The 24,965-nt window shown below is 42.1% G+C and overlaps 1 protein-coding gene across 7 annotated transcripts in view; it reads left to right on the top strand.

Annotated features, from left to right (window-relative positions):
* The window catches only part of MFAP3L (microfibril associated protein 3 like), a 79,373-nt gene that overhangs the window by 6,797 nt on the left and 47,611 nt on the right, over positions 1 to 24,965 (top strand). For 3 of the 7 annotated variants that reach the window (XM_033942397.1, XM_033942378.1, XM_033942388.1), the window contains exon 2: positions 16,755 to 16,905. The exons of 3 other annotated variants lie outside the window; for them this stretch is intronic. The gene's annotated coding sequence lies outside the window, so the exon portion shown is untranslated. Of the gene's footprint in view, positions 1 to 16,754; positions 16,906 to 18,527; positions 18,687 to 24,965 lie in introns of those variants that run through there. One more of the 7 variants, XM_033942415.1, reaches the window with a different exon arrangement.

Below are 24,965 nucleotides of genomic sequence, written 5' to 3'. Positions count from 1 at the left end.
GGAGATGGTGCAGATGTCGAAAACTGTTCGTAGCAAGAGGCTTTTGTAGTCTCTTTTGGGCAGCAGTTGTTGCATAATCATATCCTGAATGAGATTGAGTGGCAGAGCATTAAGCACCCATATGGTACAAATCTCTAAGTTCATAGGTCGTAAGTACAGTATACATGTACAGTAAATTCAAGTTTCAAGTTTATTAGGTTTTTATATACCGCCTATCAAGGTTATCTAAGCGGTTTAACAATCAGGTACTCAAGCATTTTCCCTATCTGTCCTGGTGGGCTCACAATCTATCTAACGTACCTGGGGCTATGGAGGACTAAGTGACTTGCCCAGGGTCACAAGGAGCAGCGTGGGGTTTGAACCCACAACCCCAGAGTGCTGAGGCTGTAGATCCAACCACTGCGCCACACACTCCTCTGAAGCAAAACACAGTCAGTACTTTTAAACTAGACTTTTGGCTTCCATGCGTTCTGATCAAGATTTTGTCGGGTTTACCACTTTGACCAGTTTTCTCTCAATAACATTGTGATTTCTGGTGGAATGGACAATTACAGGGAGTAAAGCCATTCTATCACCAGGTACTTGGAAGGATGTAGCGATGCTGGGACTTGCTTACATCGAAGAGATGCTTTACAATCTCCTGATGCATTTTCTAGGGATGGGCTGTCATATGCGAAGTAAGTCATTAGCTGATAATATGTACACTCCCCCCTCTCCCCCCCCCCCCCGATTCTATATATAGCACCCAAATTTGGGCATGCTGCCAAAATGTACCTACAACTTATTTGGCTAATGAACTGTTAAAGCATCAATAATTAGACGCTACCAACAAATTATTGCAGGGGAGAGTGTGGCGCAGTGGTTAAAGCTACAGCCTTGGCACCCTAAGGTTGTGGGTTTCAAATCCACGTTGCCCACTGCTATTCCTTGGGTTTTGGCTAGGTACTAGAGATCTGGATTGGCGACCGTGAGAACGGGCTACTGGGTTTGATAGACCATTGGTCTGACCCAGTAAGGCTATTCTTATGTTCTTATCCCCCCATTACCCCAGGTACATTAGATAGATTGTGAGCCTGTCAGGACAGACAAGAGAAAAATGCTTGAGTACCTGAATAAATTCATGTAAAATCATTCTGAGCTCCCCTGAGAGAATGGTATAGAAAATTGAATAAATAAATAGCTTTCAAACCCGTGGATATATCTACCCTGCCACCCCTGGGTGGTTTGTTTTTGTTTTGTTTTTCTTCCCAGATTTTCTCGATTTTTGATTCTGCCTACCCAGGGTCCTCTGCAGTTGAACAGTCCACCCCACTTTGGCAGCTTTTTCCTCAATCTATGAGAGAGCCCTGGTTCCAATTTGATGTTCAGCTGATTAGGAGGCAGTTACATCATGCTGCGTGCATTTGGCACCGCTCAAGAGCCCACTCCAATCTCCTTCCTTTTCGGGAGCTTCTACACTTAATATCACTCCCAACCAAGAGCTCTTCGTTCTGAATTTTATACAACTTTAACAGTCTTCTAACCATCCAAAATCATTATTTAAGGTAGTATCTAACCTCTCATTAATCTCATCATTCTCTATCCCACCTACTCCTTCTGCCTGCCTTAGATTTTTCTAATTTTTTTCTCAACAAAAATTTAGGATCTCTGTGTCTTTCCCAATGTCACCATGAGACTGTCCCCTGATCCCCTTTGTGTCCCCCCTTTCTTCTGCATTATCAAGCTCTGTTGAATCCTGTAGCCCGCCACCTTTAAGGTCTTCTTGGTTAAGGCTCAATTTTCCCTCCTTGAACACCTTTAATAAGATGTACCATGTACCTCTTGATCACATGCCTTCCAACTGGACTGGCATCTCCAACCATGGTCTCCTCCCTCTTGCCCTTACAATAATCACCAAAAGTTTATCTTCAGGCTGGGTCCCCCCCCCCTTCCCCACACCATGAAAAGCATTTTTTGATGGCTCTAATAAATAATTACCAACTGATTTCTAACATACTCTTCTTAGCAAAACTCCATGAAGAAAGTATCTGCTCCAAACTTTTCTAACATTCAGAGATTTTGGATATCCGGCATCCCTTTCACGAAGAGTATTTCAGGATCTGTGCTTCATCGGTTCTCTTCTGTTGTGTGTTTTTTAAATCAAATTGCACCTGTCGCCCCTACTTCAGAGTCCAGCCTTTCCTCTCTTCCATGTGGTGTTCTCAAAGGTTCTGTGCTCTCTCATCTCTTCGTTAATATTTTCTTCAGCCCACTAGCAGCCCTCATATAAGAATTCAATATCAGATATTATGTGTGTGATGACATTATTCTTCTCATTTCTACCCCAAACCCTTACACATTAGATGTTTCTGTTCTTCATTCTTGATTCAATCAACAACTGGATCCATTCCAACTGTCTAGTTCTCAATCCATCAGTCTCTAGCTCTCTGGGTTATGGGCCATACCAGATGTCCCACTGTTACCCCTAAACTCCAGGGCTCCCCCCTTGACACTAGTACAGTTCTGAAGTATCTCGAGTGTCATTCTTGCCTCCATATTTCCTGTTTTTCTTGTTTCTTCTTCTTACACACAATTTGCTCTCTCCGCCCATTTGTTAAGAAAGCTGTGCCACCCTTCTTTATTCTCTTGTTTCCTCAAAGATCAATTGCTGTAATGTTTACTCAGGTCTCCCCACTTTTTTTTTTTTTTTTTTCAAGAAACTCCAATCAGTTCAAAATACCACTATGCAACTGCTTTTGCATGCTGTTTCGATCACATCACTCCATTTGTAAAGTAACATCATTGGCTTCCGGTTTCTCATAGGATTCACCACAAAATCTTGACCCTGATCTATAGGATCGTTCACTCAGGGGTTCCTTCTTATCTCTCTTCATTTGTTGTCCGTTACTGACTTGCGCACATCTCATGTTCTGCTACTGGTAGTCATTACATTACAATGTACTTGTTAACCGCATTACCAAAAGTTCTATGCGGTTTACAAAAAATTATTAATTATAACATATTACATAGAAAGAATGGATTAATTGGTCAAATATTTCAGGAAAAAAAATAGGTTTTCAATTTTCTCCTGAAATGTTTGTAAGAATCATCGGAAAGCAGCAATGAATGACATTCCTTTTCATGAGAAGCTGCCTGGAATGCTAGAACATGATTAAGGAATTTCTTACTTTTACAACCTTTTACGGGCGGGAAATTAAACAAAGTATGTGTTTTTCTACTATTTTTATAATGAAGCTATCAATCAGATAAATTAGGGCTGAGCCTTAAAGAACCTTATAACGAAAATGGTTCATAGTCAAAAGCGCGCGAGGACAAAGGCGCGCCGACAACCGAGCGTGGACAGCTGAGCGCAGGACTTCATCGCGCCAAAGAAAAACCTTATTTTAAAGGGCTCCGATGGGGGGTGTTGATGGGGAACCTCCCCCACTTTACTTAATAGAGATCACGCTGGCGTTGTGGGGGTTTGGAGGGTTGTAACCCCCATCATTATACTGGAAACTTAACTTTTTCCCTGTTTTTCAGTATAATGTTTTCAGTATAATGTGGGGGGTTTCACCCCCCCCCACATTCCCCTCAACATGGCAGTGTGATCCCTATTAAGTAGAGTGGGGGTTTCCCCCCCCCCATCAGAGCCCTTTAAAATACGGGTTTTCTTCGGCGTGATTAAGCCCTGCGCTCAGTTGTCCGCGCTCGGTTGTCAGCGCGCCTTTGTCCTCGCGCGCTTTTGACCCGTCACCAACAAAAACAGCTCAGCTTAAGCAAAATCCAAGCCTCCACAGGCAGCCAATGAAGTTCATAATAAAACGGTGTTACATGGTCGTATTTTTTTCAATCCGTAAATCAGTCTAACAAATCAATCTAACTGCTGTATTTTGAATTAATGATAATCTTGATAGCTCTTTCATAATGACTGATAAGAAAATAACTGATAATATTGTTTACTTATGGGAGATCTTCTGTGTTCATCTCTTGTTTCACTATTAGAAAAAGAGCATGTCCTCTTTGCACAGAGTGTACACTCGTAACATTTGTCTAGAGCCAAAAAAAAAAAATTGGGGGAAGAAGATAGGAAATTTTTTTTCCGGCTTCCCTTCCACAGCATTTACTGAACAGTGGCTGCTTAAAGTCAAAATACTCAATAGTTACAAGATATCACTTTAGCAATAAAGGCATATCTGTTTTTTAAGGGTCTTCAGACTACCAATCGAATAATCTAATACGATTGGACTGCAATCTTCATTGGACCCATTGCTGTGCTATTCAATTATTCATATTCTCTATTTAAATTCTTATTTTGTATAACTCAAGTTCATGTTTTTGCTATAAAAAAATTATCTTATTTGTTACAGCGCTACCTCTTCCGATGAGTCTCATTTCACTACTTCATCAGGGAAATGCGGTATGATAGCATAAATTGCATATGCGCTGCAATTAAAAAAAAAAAAAGCACCATGTTCGTTTAAATAAAGGGTGTAAACTGTTGTGATACCACACTTACCTGACTTAAATTCATAAGCTAAACATTCTGTGCTGTAACGCCGCTGGAATAGCAAAAAAAAAAGATGGCTGCAGTGTCTCTCCTGATCTCATTGTAAACCCAAAGAGGGAAACCCAAAGCCTATTGGACCAAAAAACTTAACGGCTGCTCAGCATAGGAGCGCTGACTGGCTCATGGTTCGCTTGGTTTTTTTTCTGTTGCATAGAGCGTTATGGACCCCTGTTAGGTTGCAAAAAATAGATAGTTCTTTGTCTAATAGATGCTGGCATTGTCATTTAGAAGCAGGAACTTTAGATCATTTATTGTTTCATTGCCCATATATTATGAATTTTTGGAAATCAATTTGGGACCAAATTAATAATTTATTAGAGAATCCAGTGGCATTATCCTATGATACTGTGATATTTGGTATGGATATGAGAGCAAAAAGTCAGATTTCTGCGAACAACAATAAATTGCTACTTATAATGACAGGGGTTGCCATTCAACAAATCACATATAATTGGAAAGACTGGAGGAGATTAAATTATAACTTTTGGTGGAATTCTTTATGCCATATCTATAAAATGGAAAGATTTACTGCGTTACAAAAGGGATATTTTAAGAAATTTCAGGATGTATGGAAACCATTAACAAAATATTGTCAGGATTAAGTAAAATTATTTCCCTTATGTTTATTAGTTTATGAGGTAGGGAGGGGGTATTTTATTATTACATATATCATACAATAATGGAGTATATGGTTGGGGGGGATGGGTGAGGGATAGGGATAAGAATATATGTAATATACCAATGATTGTTTATAAGTGATGTATTTATTGTTACTGTGAATGAAAATATTAACACTTAATGTAATTTGTGAAAATGAATAAATAATTATTTAAAAAAAAAAATGGTTCGCTAGAAGAGCTCCACTGAAGTTAAATTGCTAAAAATTCCTACAGCATTGGCATAGAAAGTCTCTTTTTCTGTAAACTGCTGAGAATCTAAAGGAGACGGACGAGCAAGGTTATCTCCATGGCATCCTTAACTGCCAACATTATCTTCCTTGGAAACTGTATAGAGTGAGTCAAGAGGCCTGTGAACTCACTTCATTAATCTTTCCTGCCTAGATAGAGAATGATGTTGCTACATTTTCTTTTTAACCTACATTTTTCTTTGCCGGATCACAAACGGTGATGATCAATGTTGCAATAATAGTGGTTGGACCTGCCAAATAAATTGAATATGGAATTTTTGAGAAGTCATGGCTCTGAATTGTAATTAAAAAAAAAAAAGTAGCAAGAGTCTCTGTATGAATTCAAACCCCAGATCAACAAGGAAATCCAGAGGGATTCTATGGCACTGGATGACTCTTACAGTTCACATCAGTGCCACTGACAGCCATTTATTTGATATACCGTTCATCAGAGCAAGTTGTTTAAGCAGTTTACATGTTAAAATAAAAACATGCAATATATCAACAGAGCAGGTCCACTACAATAGGATAAAAAATGGAAATAAATCTCCCCTTTTACTAGGCCACGAGAGATGTTTCTACCGTGGCCTGGAGCTCTAAATGCTGTGAGCACTGGAGCAGCGTAGGATCATTTAGCACCCCAGGCCATGGTAGAAACCTCTACCGTGGCTTAGTAAAAGAGGGTGAAAATTTGGTATGACAATAGCTGGAAAGAGCCAAATTTTTGGCATAGGGAAAAAGAGATACCATACAGATTTAACAGCTTCATTCCATGTTTTACAAGTAGGATATTTATTAGACTAACAAGGAATCCATGAATATTGTTTTAAATAAGTGTAAGAATATTTTAAATATTTGGCATAAATCAGCCATATAGAAATGATGTGCAAATGAAATATTACCAAGAAAAACTAGTGTTTAAAAGCTTTCTATTCTTCTAGCAACAGAAATGGTAGGTGGTTTTTGGTTGGTTTTGTGTGTGTGGGGGATTCTATTATTATTATTATTATTATTTTAATTCTTTATTCATTTTTTAATTTTACAAGTGTGCAAATAATAAAACATTTAAAATTAAATCACGGAGTGTTGTACATTGAGGCCCTTAGGGCTGGATTCTCTAACCGATGCCGTTGTCGGCAGCTGCCATAATAATGGAAATGCATGTCAATCACGCAATGGCACCAGTTAACACAATCGCAATGCGGGCAAAGGTAGGCGCTGGAAATGTAGGCCAGGGTTTTCTAGGCCTACATTTCCGGCGCCTACCTTTGATTGTGAATCGCATCTCCGTAGGTGCTTTAGGTTGCCTAATGCCACCTCTGTCGTTACCAAAAAAGATAATGTGATATATGTATATAAATAATCAATGCGCAACCAAATGCTTGCCAATAAATAAGTAGAAAAGTATTTTTCTTCTAAAACCTCGGAGTCTTCAGTATGTCAGCGGAGTCAATGGACCTTAACTGGCTGAATTCTTCATTAGTCCCGTTGGTTGGTTTTACTTTTAATCTAATTTTTTCAACTGTATTATAATTCATTATTTCTATCTTCTACTTCATTCTTCTTCCAATTCTTATATTCTCACTCATAATTTAATGGAAATAAATACTTAGCTTGCTTAGCGGCAACACCTATAACTTTTTTGATACAGCATATGAATTTGTTATAATTTTGTGACTAGTTTTTCCAGTATGGCCTCTTGTCGTTAGCCCACAGTGGCAATAGACAGCCTAAAATGCCTAAGGAGGTGTGATTCTGGCACCAATGTTTTATAGGCACCTTGAAACTCGGTTAAAAATATCATTTCAACTGTGTTTTTTTTTTTTACTGACCTTGGGTGCCTAGTCCAGTGTTCCCTCTAAGCTGGGCGCATGAGTGATCGCTCACTATTTTCAGTGGCGTCGCTCATACGTTGTCTCCTGTCGCTCACTCGAGGGCGGGCGGAGGTGAGAGGAAGCGGCGGCGGCCTTAGTTTATTTTAAAGTTGAAGGATACAGCGGCGGCTCCTCTCAAGATCCCCGACTGTATTGGACTTCCGACGCAGGTGGGGATTTGTGAGAGGAGCCGCTGCCACGTCTTCAGTGGTGTACCAAGGGGGAGGGGCGGTCCGCCCCAGCTGTGCACCCCTCCCAAGGCTGCAGTCGGAGAGGAAGTTCGGGCCAGCCAATCGCTGCCTGGCTGGGTGGAACTTCCTCTCCGACGGCATTACTGACGTCAGGGGAAGCAGAGAGAGCTTGGGGCAGCCGCGGCGATGGCTTTGGGGCCTGTTTCCCCTGATGGTGGCAGCAGTGACTTTGTGGAGGGTAGGGAGAAAGGGAGAAAGAAAGGGGGCAGGCAGGGAGACAGAAGGGAAACAGAAAAAAAGAAAGGGGGCATCAAGAGAGAAAAAAGAAAGAAAGGGCAGGGAGAAAGGAAGAAAAAGTTAGGGGAGGGAATGAAGTCTAGAGGAGAGGAAGCATACAGGCTGAAAGAAGGGAAGAAAGATTGGATGCACAGTCAGAAGATGAAAGTGCAACCAGAGACTCATGAAATCACCAGACAAGGTAGGAAAAATGATTTTATTTTAAATTTAGTGATCAAAATGTGTCTGAATTTATATATGCTGACTATATTTTGTACTATGGCCCCCTTATACTAAACCGCAATAGTGTTTTTTAGCGCAGGGAGCCTATGAGCGTCGAGAGCAGTGCTGGGCATTTAGCGCAGTTCCCTGCGCTAAAAACTGCTATTGTGGTTTAATAAAAAGGAAGGGGGGTATATTTGTCTATTTTTGTGTGGTTGTTACTGAGGTAACAATGCATAGAGTCATTTGCCTTGACCTCTTTGAAAAAAACCCAGAATAGGAATGATAATTAACATTTTCTCAGCGTATAGTGTGCTTTGTGTTTTTAAATTTTATTGTTGGTAGATCATTTTGACTTGGTCATTTTAAAGTAGCTCGCAAGCCCAAAAAGTTTGGGCACCCCTGAGCTAGAGCGTTGAAGCTGTGTATTTCTATTTTATCCCCCCTCTTACAAAACTGTGGAGCGTTTTTTAGCGCCAGCCGTGGTGGTAGCAGCTCTGATGCTCAGAATTCTATGAGCGTCAGAGCTGTTACCACCGTGGCTAAAATTCACACTACAGTTTTGTAAAAGGGGGAGGGGTTAGTTTGTGATGACATATTCCATACTAGGCGAAGGTGTTTTCTGTGTTCTGTGTGTTCGAAAGACATGGTTTTCTGTTAGGATTGACGGTGTAGGATTGATCTGTGCTGGTCTGGCTTGTTTAGTTTTACAATGGGTGTATTGATGTACTGCTCACTGCAATATGTAAGATGCTGCCTTTTCCTAGGTACTCATGTGTGACGTGTGGCTTGTTACTAAAAATCATGTTTTTCGTACAGATGGGGGGGGGGCTGCCAAAAAATGATGGGCCCCGGGTGTTACATATGCTAGGTACGCCACTGTATGTAAAGATACCAGAAAGCTGGCGAAGCAAAAACTTTAAGTAAATTATTATTCTTCTAAGTTTTGAGTATTTAACCCTCTCACGGGCACTCGTTTCAAGTTTATTGAGATTTTGATTTAAACGCAATATCAAATATTTTCAATGCGTATAACAAAAATAAATTTGGGGGATTAAATAAAACCATTTGAACAATAAACATACAAACACATCCTTAGATGATTAAAAATACATAAGGAGTACAAGGATAAACTACATTTGTTTAAAAATAATAATAATAATAATAACTTTATTCTTGTATACTGCATTACCATGGAAGTTCTATGCGGTTAACAGAAGAAGAGACTGTACATTTACAGTGATGTTACAATTTCGTTAATATTAGATTTACATTTGGACGATACAAATTCGGTCAGGTTACCTTTTACATTTTTTTTTTTTTTTTTTTACAACAAATATACTGTGAAGTTATTTTGGCAGCTAGGTTATATGTTCAGAGCGGTTACAACTGCTATAGTTAGATACAGCAGCGTTACAGATAGCAGTGTTGAATGAGGTGGTAAGGATATAGGGGGAGAGGGGTGAGGGGAGGAGAGAGGGTTGATCAGAGGAATTTATCAAAGAGGTAGGTTTTTGTTAATTTCCGGAATGTTTGATAGTGGGGGGAATTGGAGATGAGGGTAGAGAGGCATTTGTTCCATTTGCCCGCTTGGAATGCTAGAGATCGGTCAAGGTATTTTTTGTAGAGGCAGCCCTTCATGGAGGGGAAGGAGAACAGATAGGTGTTTCGTGTGCGAGAGGGGCGTGCAATTTCAAGGTGTTCAAATAGGTAGATTGGTGAGGAGCCTGCGTCCTCCGCGCCTGCTCATAAATTTGTGGAGTATGTAACTTGTCGCTCATGCATATTTTTTTTTGCGCACACCTCATCAATCCTTAGAGGGAACATTGGTGCCTACCGGTGCCCAAAATGCTGATGCTGTTTAGAGAATCCGGCCCTTATTTATTAAGGAGTCCTTTTATTAAACTACAGTAAAAAGTAGTTGCTTGGGTTTTTACTGCAGCAGTAAAATGGCCATTTTTTTCCCAGTTTTTGTATTAGTGAGCTGAGCCAACATGTGAATTTTCTAATCATATAGATTTAAAATCACTGTTGTAAATTTAAGTAGAGATTTGGATAGTGTTTGGGTGTTTGCTTCAATGAGGTTAGTAGGCCCAAACAATATTTTTTTTAACCTCCATTAACTGTGTCTGCTTCTACAACTGCCATCCTTTTATGATTAGTGGACTGCTTACTTGTTTCCTGGGACTTTGCTTAATAAGGTTATACCGGATTTGATTTCTAATATTTGTACACTAGAATTGTTTTTAATCCTATAAGCTTAATTGCACTGCATAGTTTGGAATTTTTAAGACTAGCATATATATCTGTGTGGATTTAAGCTTGCAACTAGATAACCTTTTTGATCTTAAAATGTAGCTAATGTTTTGCTGTGTGCTTTTGTAACAAATAGCTGGTATCAAGTTTGCACAAGCCTAAGAGTTTGAGAGCTTGTTTTTTTGGCACATTCAGTCTTTTTTTTTTTTTTCTTAAGCATAATGCAAAATGTATCTGTTCTTGAAGGTGCTTTCATTTTCATATTTTGCATTATGCGTTTGTTTGTATTAACTAAAATATCTATATTGTATTTTTTTAAAAGTCTTGATCTTTCTTTTATTTGTAAAATTATTCTCCCCTATTTCCAAACCTAAGCAGCGAACAATCTTAAATATATAATTTAGCTTTCATGATACAAAAATTTGACAAGCAGTTCTTCTCTTTCTCATCTCATGTCACCTGCTTTAGCCTTAGCCCATCTGGTAAAGGGATTGATAAGACTTACCCTTTACCTTTTTTAAGTGGGCTTTTATCGGTGCTGTTGCTGGCTACACTGAAAGCTCCCTCATTTTTCACTTCCATGATATACCTAAATTAAAATGACCTTTGGTGTTCAGTAGTTGCCTGATTCACCAGTTCATTTCGATGAATAGATTTGTTTGCTGGAGAAATTGGGCTCCTAAAACGGTAGCAGCAACGGCGATGTCCAGCGGGCAGAGGCAGCATTTTGAACAAGCTGCTCTTGGCCTGCCCTGCCTTGGCCTTCCCTCTACTGTGTCACTGATGATGCAGCATAGGGAAACCCTGGTGGGCAGGCCTGTTCACCACTGCTGTTGCTGCTTTGGGAGGCCCAAAGGTTGAGGTCTCTTGGTGGGTGGGTGTCTATTGGGAAGTGCTGGATAGGGAGGATAGAAGGCTGCTGTACAGGGGGGAGGGAAGGATGGAAAGCTGCTACTCAGGGAGATGGGAGGGAGGGAAAATTACTACATAGAAGCATGGGAAGGAGGGATGAAAAGCTGTGGAACATGGTGGGAGAAAGGAGAAATTGTTGGACATGGGGTGGAAGAGATGAAGGGAGATATGCAACAGAGGTAGAAAGGGGTGAGAGGGAGACATGCATGGAGAAGAGAGAGAGAATTGTTGGACATAGGGTGGAGGGCAAGGAGAAATGGTACATGGGGAGAGAGAAAGAAATGATGCACATGATAATGGAGGGGAGGAAGGGAGATGCTGCATGAAGGAGAATCAAGAGGTTTGACCCAGGGCACAAGGCAGGGAGAGAGAGAGAAAGAGATGGTAGACAGTGGGAAAGAAACAAAAATGTTGGATATGGCAGCGGAAGGGAAGGTAGAAAGATGAATAGTGAGCACAGAGAAAGAAGAAAATGCAAATGGGCAGGAGACAGAAAACAAACAGAAACCAAAGCTTGGGACCAACATGATTTGAATAATAAAATGACCAGACAACAAAAAGGTAGAGCAAATAATTTTATTTTCTGTTTTGTGATTACAATATGTCAGATTTGAAATGTGTATCCTGCCAGAGCTGGTGTTAGGTCCTCGCTCACGCTTGCTGTCTAACTGACCCCCCCTTTCCCTTTACAAAATATCGATAGCAGTTTTTAGTGTAGGCCAGTGCACTGAATGCTCTGCGCTGCTCCCGATTCTCATGGGAACTCTGAGCGCCAGAAGCATCATGGAGCATTCAGCACACCAGCCTGCGCTAAAAAACGCTATTGTGCTTTTGTAAAAGGGGGGGAAGAGAGGAAAAGTTTTTGTTTTGTTTACATCACAGCGTGGGGTTGGAGAGGCTGTAAAAATAAACCTGCCAGACTGTTTGGGGAAAAAAAAAAAAACACCCGATTGGACAGCAAAAGTGAATCGAATTGAAAAACCAATTCAATAGGCTGAACTGAATCGAAAAATATTTCCCTAGCACTAGTGTCCAGACAGTGTTGAACAAAGTCTTCCACACCTGAGACTGGACTTACCTCACAGGTGTTTCATCTAGCTTTCCAGAGAATTTGAAGTAGCTTTTCCATGATAAAATAATTTTTGAGCCCACTTGAAATAAACAAGAAGTACAGCTTAACACTGTCTCTCAACCTTTTTTTTTTTTTTAGCTCCAGCACACTAAATGGAGCAAATGGTTTTTTGTAGCACATTATAATGGAAATTATAAAATTGCAAAACCAACAAAAAAATTAAAAGGAGAGTTATTTATTTAAAGTTCTTTATTCTATGTACAGGGAATTGTAACAATGGTGAAATTAAAAGTAGATAGAATAGAATTGCTAATCAATGTGATGGATGTGCTTATTTTTGAGTGCAAATAAACTCAAAACAAGGCTCAATAGTCAATAAGCAAACGCATGTTTTATCATCCACCATCTGCAGTCATTTTCTTTTTTTCGATTTAATTTGTCAGAACTGAAAACCCAACTTTGCAAAGATAAGAAGTAGAGAATGACACAGTGACAAAATTCATCACCGTCCCCGTCCCCGTGGATAACCGCGGGAAACCATCTTCATTTCATTCTTTAAGGAGAGAGGAAAGAATCAGAGTATAATTGGGCACAACCACTGACCCGCAAGCTTTGCTTTGAAAAATGCTGGTGTAGAAGGACCGAGGTTGAAATAGACACTAGAAAATGACATGGGATTATTTCCCGCGGTTATCCGCGGGGACGGGGACGGTGATGAATTTTGTCACCATGTCATTCTCTAATAAGAAGATCCAAATGGTCACAAAGCCTTGATTTGTTTTGTTGCTCAAGTTAGGATATCTACTACATAAAAAAATAACTAAAATTACTTTCCTTTAGTCTTCAGGAACCAATCACATCAAAGAATGATGCATGTCTGGGTGGTTTCATCCTTAAGCATACAGATGCTCATAACATTGACAGACTTGCATATGCGACTTCCTCTATCTATTCTAATGTATACTTATGAAGGGAATTTTTTTAAATAAAGTACAATTCTGTAATATCTCTTGGCACACCACTGTGCTGTTCCACACAGTTTTGAGAGACACTGGCTTAAAATTTAAGGTTGAAATGATCACAGTTGAATGTAGTGGTTTTATGTTATGTTTTATGTGGTCTTATATCCCGCTAAATCCTCACTAGGTGAGTTCAAGGCGAGTTAATTTTAGAAGGGTGTTACACAGTTGTCGTTGCAATAAAGATACAACATGGAAGATGCATAGTGGTTAGATACAATGTGGATTTCAACAAGATTCGTTGATTTGCAGTATTTTTTGTAAGTGACAGGAATAATGTGAATGAATTACATATAAAGTTTGAAAACATGAAATGTATCTGAAAAATGGCAGGAGGGTCGACTTAAGCAAACTTAATTTATCCCAGGCGTTAGGATTCGGAGAGTCACAATCCAATATCGGCACAAGGCAGGCATCTTTATCAAGTTATATACATGTTTACCCTGATGAGGGCAACTATGAAGCGCTGAGACTGACAGTAATAATTTCTATGGCTTACTTATCTATTTTTATGTATCTGTTCTTGAAGGTGCTTTCATTTTCATATTTTGCATACTTTTGTAAACAAAAATGTATACTTATCTATTTTTCTTTTTAGCGTGTTAAGGGATTGTGAATCTCTAAGGGCTCCTTTTACTAAGGTGCGCTAGAGATGCTAACGCCTCCATAGAGCTTGCGTTAGTATTTTTCATTTAGTGTGGGGTTTGCATGCGCTAATCTTCAGCGCACGCTAAAAACGCTAGCGCACCTTAATAAAAGGAACCCTGAATATCTTCAAACCCCCCCCCTCATAAATCAATTAACACAGCATTGCCAGAGATTTTTCTGTCAAGTTCTTTGCTGCAAGATTTTTTGCAAAACAGAACTTTGAGAAACTTGTACAGTCCCCCTCCGTATTCGTGAATTCCGTATCTACAGGTTCGCTTATTCGCAGTTTTAGATCAAAAAATACACTTTCATTTTTCAGGCTATTTTAAGCCCTGTAAGCCCCCCCACCCCCCTTAAGCTTTACCTGGTGGTCTAGCGGGTTTTCAGGGCATGAGCGATTGTCCCACGCTCCTGCCCTGTGCAGATCGCTCACAGGAAATGGCTCGAGAGACTACGGGAGCTCAAGGCAGCCATTTCCTGTGAGCGATCTGCACGGGGCAGGAGCGTAGGAAGATCGCTCCTGCCCCCAAAACCCACTAGACCACCAGGTAAGGCTTAAGGGGGGGGAGGTTTCAGGGCTTAAAATAGCTGGGGGATGCGGGGGTTAGGGGCAGAATCGGCCTGAATATTATTCGTGTTTTTTTTAATATTCATATGCCAGCTCTGCCCCATACCCCCGCGACTACGGAAGGGGAAGTGTATTATATGTTATTCATGGTATTGACATGTAAATGTTTCTACAAATTTGGATAAGATTTTGGGGTATAGAGACACACACTCAGCAGAGGACTTCACCTTTTCCATTTGCCTTAAGATGAATAGAGCTGCCATTTCACTTATTCCAAAGTGAAGCATGAAAACTCAGGGCTTGTATGCTCATTATGAAAAGGATTATGTAAGGACAGGGTGGCAACACTGACCACAGTGGCCACATTATGTGCTAGGAAAGACCAATTTGCAGTCATTGCTGGTTTTTCATGATCATCCTGCTTTTGTAAGGAAGTCCTTTCTTTCCATCTCCACTGATGGTGGCTTGGCTGTAAAATGAATATTAAATGAAACCCCTGTGAGAATTGGCTAGTTAATGTTTCTGTACTATGGAGAGGAACAATTCTGAGTGGAGTGCAGCCAGTACAGGATAATATCTATTCACTGGAGCAGAATGGGTAAGAACAAAAGCCTTTTATGTTAAGCAGCTCTCTCTCATTGGGGCTGATGCAGTATTTATGTAAGCTGTGTAGCTGGTTGTGGCGCCCCTGAGCTGTGAAAGAAAAGCACAGTGGAAAAAAATGCATAGGGTGCCACTGGGTGAGATAAATTAGTGCCATGGTTCTAACAGATAGAACATTGTGAATGAAAGAGTAGGAAAAAAAGCACGGACTCCTCACATCAATTCTTTATGGTTACCCTCCTCGGGGTAAACATGCCACAAACGCCCAAATTCTGCATATGGCGCCTTAAATTGTGCACACAGCCAATTTGCATGCACAACTTAATTGAGTAATTGGCCTAATCTGTGCTGATAATTGGCAACTAACACCTTGGAATTGATGCTAATTGCCACTAATTAAAAGTTATGCACTCAACTTGGAAAGCTTGGTTCTATAAAAAGTGTGCACCAGTTTTCAGTGGGTGAATATGAAAAGGGGGGGACAGTTAGGGTGGATTGTGGGCATTCCTAAATGTAGTGGTAGATGTGTATTGCAGAATACACCTGATCTGCATGCAACTTAGAAGCAGGCTTTTAGGCATCATTTTAGCTGGCCTAAATGGGTACACCTAATAGTTATACAAGAGACTGGCACTTAGTGCGATTCTATAACAGGTACATGCACCTTGTACAATCATGTTAAGCCACAAAAAAAAATCCAAAGGGACAGTGATCAACCAGATACCAAATAACAGCTACCTACTATATTAAAAAAAAAAAAAATCTTATAGCAGCCACTTCATATCAAAAATACAATCCTAAATTCCCCCCCTCCCCCCCAAGGTATGAAAATCCTCAGAGTAATTTCAGGCATCTGTCAATTTGGTGCAGTAAAACCATACTCAAAATGTTTCCACTCTTTCATTTATTGACCTAAAAACCTCCCCATTTCAGTTTTTTTTAATTCAAAATGAACATACTTAAATTTAAACTATTGGGTTAGTTAAAAAACATAGTGACATAGTAAATGATGGCAGATGAAGACCCAAATGGTCCATCCAGTCTGCCCAACCACATACTCTATAAATTAATGATTTAATTTTAAATTGTTCTTTTTCTTAGATATTTCTGAGCCAGAAACCCAGAGCTCTGCCCGATACTGTGCTTAGGTTCCATCTACTGAAGTCTCTGTTACAGCTCACTCCAGCTCATCTAAACCATCCTAGCCCATCCTCGACTGAATGGCCATATACCGGACACAGACCGTGCACGTCTACCCAGTACTGGCCTTAGTTCTTCAATATATACTATTATTTTCTGATTAGAGATCCTCTGTGTTCATCTTCATTTTTAATACTTTTTACCTCATGATCTGACCGGATCAAACTTCTTTGACTGCAAAAGAAGTGAAGAAGTATGTTCTCAAAGGAGGTGAATCGTGCACACTTTTTGCAGTCAGGAAAGTCAGTCCGACGCTGCAGCATCTTGTAGCACTTTTAAAACCGCTGCTTCAGGGAATACTGTTCACTCTGCCACCTCACTTTCTCTCGCTGCTCTAATCCAAGCAAAATTCATCCATGTCGCATTTCCTACCCCCTGAAAAAACAAAATAAATAAGGATTATATTTGTGATATGAAGTGGCAGCTCTAAGATTTTTTTTTTTTTTTTTTTACACAGTGGACTCGCGAGAACTGGCAGCAGCCATCCGGAGTGCAGCACAGGACCAGGCACGCAAAAAGTACACAGCTGCCTCATGCACCTCTGTGCTGCCGCTGCTACTGCCGGAAAAGAGCGTGAAAAGCGGGCTAAGAGTTGGGATGAAAAAAAGGTATGGGGTTTTGTTTTTAATAAAAAAAAAAAAATTTGCTCCTTAAGACACACCCTTATTCCTACCCCCTTTTGGGGGTGGAAAAAGTGCGTCTTATGGAGCGAAAAATACTGTATATGTTTATATTGCCATCCATCTGCATATTTTGGCATTTAGTGTATACATGCTTTATATTTTTTAATTTTAATTATATATGTGTTCAGACTGTATATTTGTTTATGGTTTATTTTGCTGTTCTGTTTTTATAGGCTTTTATACACCCCTGAGGAAGGCTACTCTAGCCGAAACACGGACCATGTTGGGGTCCAGTTTATACACTTATATTTTTATATCTGCTATGAGTTTATGCCTGCTGTATTTTATGTACATGACACAAATATATATTTTAATAAATTGATTGTCATCATAGCGGTTTGACTCTATGTCCCTCCCCCACTCCTTTTTCATTGTCATATCCTGCACGTGGGGTTGTTTTTTTCCTTTGTATCGTGTAATACATAGCTATTATTTGGAATCATGCTAAGCAGGCTCTAGCATGGACCCGACATGGTCCGTATTTTGGGTATTTAACAACCTTCTTCCGGGTCCGTCCAGTTTGAGCTGCCTTCTGACCTTATCACACAGTATCTTGGATGCAATTTAGCAACTTTATCTGTTGTGGCTCAAACTGGACGGACACCGGAAGAAGGTTGTCAAAAACTGAAACAGGACCATGTCGGGTCCATGCCACAGACTTTTTACTGTGTATCAGTTGGATGTATCGAGCACATGCATCGCTTTTACAGGTTATTTTGAGATTGTTTCCACAGTTCTTTATTGCTTCTGGTTATCTCCTTCTCACTGTGGAATCATTTGGTAACATTTTCTTGGTTTGCTTTGACTTGTGCGCACCATTCTGCTCAATGGGTCGAATTGGGGGGGGGGGGAGGATGCTAAATGTAGAATTTGGGGAAAATTGTATAACTTGATAAAAATGTCTGCCCCATGCCAACATTAGGTTGTGACTATGCCTGAAACAAATATACAGTCTAAACACATATATAATTAAAATAAAAAAATATCCTTGGGATGAATTTTGTTTGCTTAAGTCAACTCTCTTGTCGTTCTTCAGATACATTTCATGTTTTATCAAACTTTCTGTGGTTCGTTCACATTACTGAGGCCACAGAAAGCACACAATCCCTGGAGATACAGACCAGTGATGTTTTTATTTACATTCTGCTCAGATCACACCCCCCAAATGGGTTTTGTAGCCTCCAGTTTGGGAAGCCCTTATTTAGAATGTTCAACCCAGTCTTCATGCATGTAGCAAAATCTCATGGGTTAGACAAGCCCTGCTTAATAACATTGTGCTTGCAACAGTGATATTTTTTTTGGTAGATGTCTAAAACCTACTTCGGAGGAAAGGCGGGAGAGGGGAGATATGATAGAGATGTTTAAATACCTATGTGATGTAAATGCACGTCTAGTCTTTCATTTGAAAGGAAGTTCTGGAATGAGAGGGCATAGGATGAAGTTAAGAGGTGATAGGCTCTGGAGTAATCTAAGGAAATACTTTTTTTTACAGAAAAGGTGATAAGATACATGGAACAATTTCCCAGAAGAGGTGGTGGAGATAGATACTGTGTCTGAATTCTAGAAAGCCTGCTATAGTCACGTGGGATCTCTTAGAGAGAGGAAAAGATAATGGTTACTGCGGATGGGCAGACTGGATGGGCCATTTGGCCTTTATATGCCATCAAGTTTCTGTTTTTATAGAAGTAACTCGCAACTCACCCAAGGTAAACTTGTCGATGTACTTTTATATGGGACAACCCACTTTTGACAAATACACTAGACACGATGGTGTATAGACTTAAAGCATAAAACATGCAAGAAATCTCCACTTTAACACAAATGAGCCTCGGCATAGGAGAAACGGTAGTCACACCAGGCCTCCAAAATCCAACACTATTGAGCTGAACCTAGCAGCAATTAAGCTGCCCTGCTTCAATCATTGGCTCTTCTTACAACCGGCGGTTTCAACGGAAAAAACTCCACCCGGAGAAAAAAATGAGAAAAAAAAACGTGAAACCATCAGGTGTAGAGACTAATAATTTAAGAACTATGCACCATGTGTAGGAATGTGGTAATAGTTCTTAAATTATTAGTCTCTACACCTGACGGTTTCACGGTTTTGTTTTCTCCAGCTGGAGTTTTTTCCGTTGAAACCGCCGGTTGTAAGGAGAGCCAATGATTGAAGCAGGACCGCTTAATTGCTGCAAAACTCGGCTCAATAGCTGTTGGATTTTGGAGGCCTGGTGTGACTACCGTTCCTCCTATGCTGAGGCTCGTTTGTGTTAAAGTGGAGATTTCTTGCATGTTTTATGCTTTAAGTCTATACACCATCGTGTCTAGTGTATTTGTCAAAAGTGGGTTGTCATCTATGTTTTTATAAACAGAATTTCTGTGTATGGTACTGACAAGATAGCCTAGCTTATTTAAAAAAAAAAAAAAACCAACAACCCCAGTCCTAGGGTCAAATACAACTGATTTCCTATGTTCTGATATTGCTGTTGGGGAGGAGTCCTTGATTGCATTGGAGACTGGTGCAATCACTGCAATGGAGCTGTTTTTCATCTAATATAATAAAATGGTAGGACGCACATGCGCACTAAAAAAATCATGTTCCCTGAGCTGTCGCGTTTTTTTTAGTGCGCATGCGCGGGTTGTACGTCACCAATGTTCCTCCTCCACCATGCAACGCAAGCCATGTCCGCCGCCGGCCTCGAGCTACTGGGGGCCGGCGGCGCGAGCCGCCCGGCCGGTGCTGAGGCCCCGCCTCCCGCTTTCGCCCTACACGGCGACGCCAGACCCGGACCTACAAAACGCTGAGGCCCGTCTTCCGACCTACACGGCGCCGCCAGATCCGTCACCACAAAACGGCCCTCACATCCGCGAACATGCTTGCCATGGAAACAGAGGGGATCAGGAGCTAAACATCGATTTTAAAAAACAAACAAACAACAGTGCACAACGACAGAGACACACAGACACTCACAGAAGGACAGGGGGCTAAAGAGACAGATTTAAAAAAATAACAAAACACTAAGGAGAAAGAGAGACACAGGTAAGGAATGCTGCTGGGCAGGGGGAGCAGGGAAGAGGGTCAGGGGGAGGAAAGAAGGAGTGCTGCTGGACAGACAGAGCAGGGAAGAGGAACAGGGGAGCAGGGAAGAGGTGCTGCTGGACAGGGGGAGCAGGGAATAATGACTGCGGAGCAGGGAAGAAGCTGGACAGGGGGAGCAGGGATGAGGGACAGGGGGAGCAGGTAAGGAGTGCTGCTGGACAGGGGTAGGTAAAAGGAAGGGAGAAGGCCTACTGCTGGACAGGTGGAACAGGCAAGGGGTGATGGTTGACAGCCGAGGAAAGAGAGAGACAGAAAGCGGTCAAGAGGAGAGAGAGAAAAAGAAATAAAGACACACACATCTATTCTAGCACCCGTTAATGTAACGGGCTTAAATACTAGTTCATACATAATACATATATAATTTAGTTTAATTTAGGTTTTACATTCTTTAGTTTCCTGCTTAAAACCCTGTTCAGTGTGGATTGCATAGTGCCCTGAAGAAATCTTTACCAATCATGATCCATTTAAGCAAGTCATAAGCATGATCCATTTAAGCAAGTCGTAAGATATCAAAAACCCATATAACACCCCCCCCTTTTTTTTTTTTTAAGGAATGAAACCATTGCAAGCCATCATTGCAATAAAAACATCAACGGGATTATTTACTAACCATTATCACACTACTAATTTTTATCTTGATTTTATGCAATGGGCCCTGCTGTACATATCATTCATTAATATTTATCATGTGTTTTCTCAAATAAAAAAATCTGGCTGTACACAATGGTATCCAATACATTAAACATATTGTAAACCCCCATAGTAAAGCATGACCCAATACTAAGGGCTCCTTTTACAAAGGCGCACTAGCGGTTTTAACGCGCATAATCCCGTGCGCTAGCCGCTACCATCTCCTCTTGAGCAGGCGGTAGTTTTTAGACCAGCGCGGGGGTTAACGCGTGATGAAAAGTCACGCGCATTAACCCCGCTAGCGCGGCTTAATAAAAGGAGCCCTAAAATCATCAATTTTACAGTTAAGGCTTCTAAGGGCAAAAGAAGGTAAAGAAATTATTCCATCTTCTTTGTAGTTCCCAAAATGGAGAGTACATTTTGGCTCATTGTGAACTTCACAGGCAACTAACTCAGCATCTTCCTCAGAATTCCTGACTTCAGTATATAAATGCAATGCATAGTTATCTTTGCCACAGGGATAATTTTTTTAATATCCCTAGACCTGTCTAAGGCATATTTCTATAGATAACCCTATTAGATAGGACTTTCAGAAGTTCCTAAGGTTTATTATTGTGGATTTTCATTTCCAGTTCGAATCATTACATTTTGAGCTGGCAACAGCCCCCAGGTCTTTCTGGATATCATCTGCGGCATAGCTCTGAGGAAGCTCGACAGTCGTATCTTCGTTTGCGTAAACAGATTGATACCATTCTCTATGCACGGGCATTAACCCATATTGATGTGTACAAGTTTCAACTTTACAGATGGGGTAATCGGGCGGGGAAGCTTTTGCCCAACCTGGTTCGGCCATTTCGCCGTGCGGCGCGCATCTCTCATATTCGGGACTCCTCTAATGTGTTGCACCAAACAGAGGCGGCTATCCAGTCCCAATTTGTGCGTTTTTATAGTGACTTGTATAGCGCGGATGCGTACGATACTGAGGCTCGTGATCTTTTCTTTCGGGACTTGACTCTTCCGTACGTTTCTGAGGGGCACAGCGAATTACTCAACCCCCTATCACTTGTCAGGAGATTTCTACGGCGATAGGCCGTTTGAAACTCGCTAAGGCTGCGGGACCGGATGGCATGGGACCCGAGTTCTATAAGATCTTACAACATCATGTGGGCCCTGCTTTATGTGCTATTTTTGGTGATATGCAGACTTCGGATAGAATTCTCCCGGAGCAGAATCATGCTCACATCGTGGTGCTTCCTAAACCGGGCAAGGATCCCACCCTGGTAGGCTCTTATAGACCCATATCCTTGCTTAACCAAGACATGAAACTTCTTACGGCTATTCTGGCTAAGCGACTGGCACAGGTTGTCCCTTTGCTGGTACATCCTAACCAGGTGGGCTTTGTGCCTGGACGTTTTTCTTCGGCCAACATTCTCAAGGCGCTGGTGGCTCTGAGGGAGGGCAGGGGCCGCCCTGGGGACGATTTGCTGGCTAGTTTGGACGCCGAAAAGGCCTTTGATAAGGTTGTCTGGCCTTACCTTTTCTGGGTCTTGCGGCGCTTTGGTATCACCGGCCCGTTTCATGATTGGGTGGTCCGTTTATATACGGCTCCTACCGCTCAGCTGCTTATTAATCGTCAGCGCACGACTTCCTTTCCTTTGCGGAGAGGGACCCGGCAGGGATGTCCCTTGTTGCCGCTGTTATTTATATTTTCGCTTGAACCGCTGGCGGCTAAGATCCGAGACGCCCCGGGGGTGGAGGGTATCCGGGTGGGTGCAGAGCTCTGTAAGATCACCATGTTTGCGGATGATATGCTGCTTTTCATTGGCAATGCCCGGGTTTCCATTCCTTGTATAACTTCCTTTATTGACTCCTTTGGGTCCTTCTCAGGACTGTGTATTAATTTCAGTAAGTCTGAGGCGCTCCCTGTCACTTTGCCTTGTGCATCCCGTGCCTTGCCTAATTTCCCTTTTCGATGGGCTGTGGGGGAGCTTAAATACCTTGGGATTTTCCTCAGCGCTGACTGGGCCGCGGTTTATCGGAGCAACATTGTGAATCGCCTTGCTCTGCTTCGGGATACTTGTCATCAATGGGGGGACCTCCCTCTGTCTCTCTTCGGTCGCATCGCCCTCGTTAAAATGGTTCTGTTGCCCAAGATTCTTTATCCATTGCAGATGATACCTTTATGGCTGAGGGAGGCTGAGGAGAAAGCCTATAGGTCCTTTATTGGTTCTTTTATCTGGCGGAACCGGAGGGCCCGCATAGGGTTCTGGAGACTCACGCAGAGTAGGGAGAGGGGCGGCTTAGCGCTTCCGGATGGTGGGTGGGCTGTAATTCTCTTTGGCTGGATCCGCTGCGGCGCGCGCTGCTCTGGTGGCGACGTCGGATAGGAGGGGGAACGCGAGACTACTGGGCCTTTCAATTTGTTCGGGGTAACCCCCCATTCCCGCCGGGTGTTGGTGGAGCGCGTGGCCTGGAGGCCAGCTTTGGCACTTGTTTCTGTTTGGGGCACGTTAGCTTACCGGCATCTGCGGATGGGACTTCCCCCCCCTTCCTGACCTCCGCCGTCACTGGTCTCTCCCTGATATGCCTTTCTTTGCTTATTTGCAGCTGCGTCACTTTTATGATGCGTCTCGGAGGAGTGCCCCAGCTGGATATCGTTTCCTGAAGGTTGACCACATCTTTCTTTCTCTCCCTGCCTCTTCGAATTCTCTCTCTACTTGGTATAGGATGGCCCGGGCAGAACGACCGGACCCTCGACTCCTTGGCTTAGCTTCTCAATGGACTGAAGAGTTGGGGGAGCCGGTCGGGGTTGAGCTGTTGGTGGCCTGTTTCTCTAGCATCCCCAGAGGATCCCGGAATGTCTCGCTACAGGAAATACAATTTAAAATACTACACCGCACTTATTTCACCAGGGTGCGGGGCAGGAGGGTGGGCCTCTGGGAATCCGATATCTGTGTTAAATGTCAGCGTATGCGTGGTACCCTTGTGCACATGCTACTGGAATGCCCGCAGCTGGGGACTTACTGGAATGGGGTGTTGGATTTTTTGGCTCGGGTTGTGCAACTGCCCTTCCAATGGTCCTATTTACTTCTTCTGCTGAGGTGCGAGGGAGAGGTGCTAGATCAGGGCCTGAGTTTGGAACACTGGCATTTTTTGTATACTGCACTGCTGGTGGCCAAGCGCGGTGTGCTCCGTCTTTGGATGGATTACTGCGCCTGATGGAAGCGCTCCTTGCTTGAAGTGGCTCGCTGGGAGCTTCGCACGTGCCCGGCACTGATGTTGGCGTCTCGGGGCCTGTATCGATCTCTTTGGGATGCTACCATCTTGGAGGTTGGCTCTCTGTGACTGTGTGTGCCCTGCCCCTAATTACTTCCACTGGACTGGGGGGGGGGGCTTGGATGGATGCTGGTGAGTATGTGTGTGGGTTGGCATGAATGGGGTATGGATGCTGAGACGGGTGAGTTGGCTGGATGTTGGGGGCTTAACTTTTTTTTTGTTCTTTGTTGCATTTGTTTATTGCAAAATGTTGAATTGTACTGTACTGCCCAGCTTGATTGCATTCTGTGTTTCCCTCTTCTGCAGACTGTGGGGTTTGTCTCTCCTTCCTTCGGGGGGGAGCTCCCCTGACTGCTATGCTAGTTCGCTATTTCCTTGCCATGTCTGTATTGTACTGTTTTCTTTGGCTGTTCAGTGCTTTTCTGTTCAATAAAAATTATTTCAAACAAAAAAAAAGAAGGGTATTACAACCAGAACGAAAGAAGTTATCCTGCCATTGTATCGGGCAATGGTGCGTCCGCATCTGGAGTACTGTGTCCAATATTGGTCGCCATACCTTAAGAAGGACATGGCGTTACTCGAGAGGGTTCAGAGGAGAGCGACGCGTCTGATAAAGGGGATGGAAAACCTTTCATACATACGCTGAGAGATTGGAGAAACTGGGTCTCTTTTCCCTGGAGAAGAGGAGACTTAGAGGGGATATGATAGAGACTTATAAGATCATGAAGGGCATAGAGAGAGTAGAGAGGGACAGATTCTTCAAACTTTCAAATAATAAAAGAATAAGAGGGCATTCAGAAAAGTTGAAAGGGGACAGATTCAAAACGAATGCTAGGAATTTCTTTACCCAACGTGTGGTGGACACCTAGAATGTGCTTCCAGAGAGCGTAATAGGGCAGAGTACGGTACTGGGGTTCAAGAAACGATTGGACAATTTCCTGCTGGAAAAGGGGATAGAGAGGTATAGATAGAGGATTACTGCACA

The sequence above is a fragment of the Geotrypetes seraphini genome, chromosome 1, assembly GCF_902459505.1.
Source record: "Geotrypetes seraphini chromosome 1, aGeoSer1.1, whole genome shotgun sequence".
Taxonomy (NCBI): domain Eukaryota; kingdom Metazoa; phylum Chordata; class Amphibia; order Gymnophiona; family Dermophiidae; genus Geotrypetes; species Geotrypetes seraphini.
The sequence above is the reverse complement of the archived record's forward strand: the minus strand, read 5'-3'. Positions and strand labels throughout refer to the sequence as shown.